Source organism: Arvicola amphibius, chromosome 6, assembly GCF_903992535.2.
Source record: "Arvicola amphibius chromosome 6, mArvAmp1.2, whole genome shotgun sequence".
Classification (NCBI taxonomy): Eukaryota; Metazoa; Chordata; class Mammalia; order Rodentia; family Cricetidae; genus Arvicola; species Arvicola amphibius.
Genome location: NC_052052.2, coordinates 3,138,226 through 3,144,575, shown reverse-complemented (window position 1 = coordinate 3,144,575; position 6,350 = coordinate 3,138,226). Strand labels below are relative to the sequence as shown.

The 6,350-nt window shown below is 45.8% G+C and overlaps 1 pseudogene; it reads left to right on the top strand.

Moving 5' to 3' along the window:
• Positions 1-4,999: 4,999 nt before the first annotated feature.
• LOC119818163 lies at positions 5,000-5,091 on the top strand (annotated as a pseudogene).
• The last annotated feature ends 1,259 nt before the right edge of the window (positions 5,092-6,350 follow it).

The following is a 6,350-nucleotide window of genomic DNA, read 5'->3' as shown; positions in this document are numbered from 1 at the left end:
TGGCTTTTACCTTGACTTCAGTCTGAAATGGCGATCCTGCCTCCAGGAATCTCAGAAAAAGAACCATCTTTTCCTGTCTTATATTCTTGTTTAGGGCTGGGATTAAAGGTGTGCACCACTGGATTAAAGGCATGCACCACCTGATCCCTACATCAACTAGTGTGGTTACTGGGATTAAAGGTGTGTGTTACAACTGCCTGGTCTGTAACCAGTGGGGCTGTTTTACTCTCAGATCTTCAGGCAGTCTTTATTCATTAAAGTACAATTGAAATGCCACTACAAAATTAATCTCAAATTTGTATCAATATATAAGATTTGTATACAATTATATAAAAGTAAATCCAATGTAAAACATTTAAAACTAACAGTTGCTTTTAAAAAGTATATTCAATAATCTACCTTTTTATCATATTTATAGTCCCTTTCCCCTTTTTTCTTTTTCTTTCTTTTTTTCTGTCTTTCTATTTTATTTTGATTTTTCGAGACAGGGTTTCTCAGTAGCTATGGAGCCTGTCCTGGAACTCACTCTGTAGACCAGGCTGGCCTAGAACTCACAGAGATCCACCTGCCTCTGCCTCCTAAGTACTGGGATTAAAAGCATGTGCCACCAAAACTGCCTGGCCTTTTTTTTTTCCAAAACAAGAACCTTGAATCTAATTTTCTTTGTTTAGCTTTTTTCTTGATTATTATCTATAACAATTTTTAACCAACACATTAAACAAAAACAAGCATCCATAATCCATTTTTTTGGAATGTGGGTGTAGTTTTCTATACTACTTCCTGCTGACTGGAAGGGGCCACTGATAATCTTATGGGAACCCCCCCAAAAAAATTAGGATTATGGTTCCAGTCCTTACTGGAGTATTCTGTGAGGCTGGATCATCTCACCAGCAGTCTTGAAGCTGTTCTGGATGTAGAACTCAGAGGAAACTGCAACAAATGTTGGATCATCTGGGTCATCTCTTCCCACTGGAGATTTTTCAGGGGATCTTTTTTGATCAAACCTTACTTTTCTTAATCCAGAATGAATCCATAGCCTCTTACTTCCTTTGTAAACAAAAGCAAAACCTCTTCTCCAAAGTAAGATATCTTTTGACTTAAATTTTGAAGTCAAGGCATTTTTAAAATACATAAGTAGGATTACTTTGGCAGTGTTAATAATCAAATGTCTTTTAGCAATTGTTGCTCCTTCCTCAGCAGTCAAACAATTCAAAAACAACACAATAACACACAGTGTCCAGATTCTCTGTGTATTTTCCATCTTAACTTGGAAGCTGAGCTGGGGCAGGTGGGAGCTGGGAGCACTAGCGATTCTCCTGAACCCAGGCAGCTAGGTTTGGGTTCCGATTCCTAGAGCTGGAATTCTCATCCCAGTCCTGGCCTGGGCTGGTGGCTAAAAAGCCTCAGGCAAATGGGTTTTTCATAAATTCATACACAAAAAGTTGGGCACCAAATGAAGCATGGACAGTGAAATCTCAGGGTCAGAAATTGGGGTTCAACCTGAAGATCTGAAAAGCAAAGTAGCTGGTCACTGGCTCTTACCTCTACCTCAGTCTGAAATGGCGATCCTGCCTCCAGGAATCTCAGAATGAGACTGTGTCTGAGAGCCGTCTCCTCCCGTTTTATAATCCTCTCCAGGGCTGGGATTAAAGGCGTGCACCCACCCGATTTCTATGCAACTCATTTGGCTACTCGTTGGGATTAAAGGTGTGTGTCATTATGGCTACTGAGATTAAAGGTATGTGTTACCATCATCTGGTCTGTAAGGCTGACCAGTGGGGCTGTTTTACTCTTGGATCTTCAGGCAGTCAATTGAAATGCCACTACACCCAGTGGTCTTCATCCGTCAGCCCAGGCTCAACCTGGATCAGATGAAGTCTGTCACTCAACCTCTGACTTACGTTAACTTTTCAAATACACTCTTTACAGGACTCATGACCTTGAACCTTCCTCCTCCAGAGCAACCTACCCTTCCCCAGTGTCAATAAAGCAAGCCTGCTCCTGCAGCCTGCCTCTCCCTATCTCCTCACAGCCTGGAAATGGTTCTCCTTTTCTCAGCCAAGAGCAACAGCGCTCTTGACTCTTCAGAAAGGAGGTGTGTGCCTGTGTGTGCTTGTTCACCCTCTCTCGTGCTTTGGAAGCATCACCTCAGAGCTGCTCTGAGACCCTTGACTTCCAAAGGACAGCTTCTTACAAGTACAAACTTAATTTCAATTACTCTATCTACTGTCCCACTCGACAGGCCCTCTGGCGGCACACTTACATGAAAGCCTGTCTAATTGCCAGTAAATAGTGGAATAATCTTTTGAAACAATGTAGCAAACATAATTAATTGAAATAATCTCCATGTGTTTCATGTGGTAATAACCACTTATGGGAGATTAACACCCCAGAAAAAGATGCGGAGAGGAGTGGGAATGGGGGCGGCCTCCTGTAAATCCTGTCTTATTTCCTTGACAGTTGTCTTATTTATTTATTTCTTGCTTCCTTGTATCAATTCTTTTCAGCTGAGTGAAATAATGATTTATTACCTTATAGACTGCCGCTGAGTCTGAATAATTGGCAGTTAACTTATTAACTGGATGGTTTGCATCAAACTCGGGAAACAAGCGTCTGAAAGCGGAGGGAGAAATACCCATGCGAGGAAGATCCCATAGGAACTGGGGGTAAACTCATTTATATTTGTCCCCAAAATTCTCAAAGACTTGTTCTTGTACCCTGCTCAGCAACTCACTGAGTTCATGATTAGACCTGGAATCAGTGGTTTTTATCAGCTGTACCTACGGTATATGGCAAAGAAAATAACCAGAAGTGCTTATTTTGTGCCTGATTTTTTTAAATATGTTCTCCCTCTGTGTGTCTCTTGACAATTCCAGGGACATTGGGGTCTCCTCAGTTGGCAGGTGAAGGAAGGCCAGGCTCAGAGCATGGTGTTCACCCTCAGGTTCCCAGAGAACTGGCACAGTGTCCCCTGGGCTTGGGTCTAGTCAAAGATGACGTGATTGGAAGTGTGTCAGGTTTGTATCGATCAGGTCCGGTCAAGGCAGGGCCACGTGGGGCAGGACCAGGCTGGTCAGGCTGCAGGAGAAATGTGCAGAAAATATGGCCAGAGAGCTGTGGTGGCTTCAACAGGAATGTGTGAAGGAGACAGGCAGGAGGTTCGAGCAAGCTTGGATCACACAGCTCACTGCACGGCTTGGTCCGTCTGGGCGGTCTTTGGGATGAAGGGCTCACCTTTCATTGTGATTTGGGGAAGAAGGATTGGGTTGGTCTGTGAAGGCTCCGTAAAGGAGGTGGCTGGGAACATAAACCTGGTCCTGGACAGGTTGCACAGGGGAAGGGCACTCACGGGCCAGTGGTTCTCTAGCGAGAAAGGAGCCCTGGAAGAGGCAGCGTCTCCAGGATTAGTCCAAACCATCAGAGCAACAAAACCCAGCAGACACAAACAACCACAGGACAAAGAGCCGTCAGTTCCATGTGGGGTGGGAAGAAACCAGGGCTTTCCCTCTAAGGCATGTTTCAAGAAGCAAAGCCTTGAAGTTAGGGAATAGGCCTGCTTCTCTCTGGATGTCCGTGGCTGGTCCAGCCCCTATAGGACACCCTCTGATCTTATCTGTAAGGCAGGGAGCAGGAGCTCTGGGACACTCCTCAGCACGGCCTAGTGAGTGCGGCAGGTCCCAGGAACAGGGCTCACAGGCAGGCTGTTCATTTAAGTGGCCAATGCAGAAGTGAGAAAGAAGGAAAAAGAAGGAAGAAAAAGATCCTGCAGGCCCATCAGACATGAATCCTTCTAGAAGACATGTCCCAGTCCTGGGTGGGGGTGGGAGCACACAGGAACCTTGTCGGTCTACCTCAGAATTGCCTCCACCCTCTGGAGGGAGACTGGGCTTCTCTTCACCAGCTGCCATGTACTTTCTGGTGAGGGTGGCTCCAGGAAGGGTGGGAGGCACCAACACCCTTTTGTTCTTGAGCTGTATCTACAAGCAGATAGAGAACTTCCCGGGTGCCAGAGAAGTCAGTGGACAGGTGCAGGCTTGTTAGGGGAGGAACACTGCCTCGGTTGAACCGGAAAGGCCAAGTCATGGGGAAAATATTTGCAAGGTTGGCCATACCAGAGAAAGAAAAAGGGACTATTTTTGTGTTGGTATACATTCGTGTGTGTGTGTGTGTGTGTGTGTGTGTGTGTGTATAAATGTGCACATGTACATACATGCATTTGGAGAGCAGGGGTCAACTTCAGGAGTCATTCCTCTGGATTGACCTTGTTTGTTGAGACAGGGTCTCTCATTGACACGGAACTCAAAGATTGGAGATTGACAGCGTGGAGCGCAGTCCACCATGAAGAAGGCGTGTGGCCCTGGGGTGTATAGGAGAAGGTAGGCTGAGCAAGTCATAGGGAGAAAGCCAATACACAGTATTTCTCCATGGCCTCCGCTTCAGTTCCTGCCTCCAGGTTCCTGCCTTGACTTCCTGCCCTGACTTTCTGAAATGATGGATTATGATATGCAACCGTATGCTGAAATAAGCCTTTTCCTCCCCGACTTTTGGTCATGGTATTTTATTACAGCAATGGAACCCTAACTGAGACACTAGGAAAAAGTGACTGGCTTTGCATGGTGACAAAGGACAGTGAGGGTGGGGTGTAAGGTACGGTGTTGGCATGAGAAGCCAAGAGATCCTGGAGAGCACGAATGTGGTGTCTTAGTCTTGCCAAGCTCTGCCCTAACAGCTCTGCAGGCAAAACCATTTCCCCATGGTTCTGGAGACGCCAATTCATGAGCAGAGCTGTCACTTTCCCTGACTTGAGGATGAGCACCTTCTTGTGGGGTCCTCACATGGCATCTCTGTGTCATAGTGAGATCTCTGATGTCTCCTCTTAGAAGTACGTCTGCCTCACTCATTGGCTCTCATGCTGATGATGTCATTTACAATTGACTGACGACGTCATTTACAATGAATTCATAAAACTTGGAAGTCTTTGTGATAAGCCGGTAGAAAAAGCAGTAGAGTCGGTTGCAAAAATCAATGCTTTTTTTGCAACCCAGAGCTCATTGTGTAGTGTGGGTTCTGACCCACCTAAGAAGGACCACGGCGCTCAAGACAACTCAAAGAGAATAAGTTGATAATAAAAACAATGTATTCCCCAAAAGACCTATCCCTAAATGACCTGTTAGGGTTGAGACTCTAATGTATAAATGAGATAGGATGCAGCCCATCCCAGGAAGCAAGGGACCAGTGGCTCAAACAATTGGTCTCTGAAGCTGCTCTCAGTCACCTCCAACAAATCATATGATGCTCTCATGGTTCCTAGTAATGACTCTGTCTTGAGCACAGATGACATTTTGGAATCTCGGCCATGTTTTCTGTAGTGATTACACAGCAAATGTAGTCAAATGGCCCCACTGTTTACCATTGCTGGTCTGAGCCAAAGGTGTCTGAGGACCTCTCCTTATACCATTCTGGCTAACTTTGGGGACTAGGGATGGGCAGTGTAGTCTGCTAGCTTAGCCCCTTTCTGACTCAGGAGTGTTCTCCAACAGGCAGAACACTCACAAGCAATGTCTGTGCCCATGAAGTATCTTCAAGCATGAATTACGTTCCTTATTAGCTTTCAATCGCCTGTAATCGCTCATCAGACTCATTGCTTTGAAGTGTGAGAAAGGATGTTTCAAATGAAGCATTTCAGTTGCTTTAATTGCGCTCGGAGTAGGCAGGAGCACTGGGGTCTGTGTTCCGATGCGCGGGGGTCTTCTGCCACACAGGCTCCATCAAAGTCCGGGCCGCTCTGAGCTTTCAGTCAGTGCAGAGGAAAACAGCAGAGGAAAAAGAAATGGCAAATCAAAGTGAGGAAATCCCACACCGTTGGCACCCACAAGAGTGTTCTTGGGAGTCAACATTGCTTTGATTTTTAGATCGCGTTTGTTTTCTGCACCAACTGTTTCCAGTATTTTGTACACATTTGGAAATTCTAGCCTGATGTTAATGGCCCTGACCTGTTTCATGCCTCACAGTGTTCCTCAGAGCCAGGAAACCACAGCAGAAGGGCTAACACATATTCCTCCTGGGGTCTCAAACGACCACGGTCTGTTGTGTCCACAAGGGCTCCTGAAATCTCTGGACTGGACAAGTGAAGCCCAGTTATACACTGGGGAGCCTTATGATACAAGGCTGGGGACACAGGACAGCACAGTACCTGTCTTGCAAGCATGAGGACTCAAGTTTGATCCCCAGAGTGACATAAAAGGAAAAACAGATGTGGCGGTAGACATTTCTAATTCCAGCACCAAGAAGGCAGAAACGGGAGGATTCTGGGACTTGCCTGTCTGTCAACCTGGAAGAATTTGTAAGCT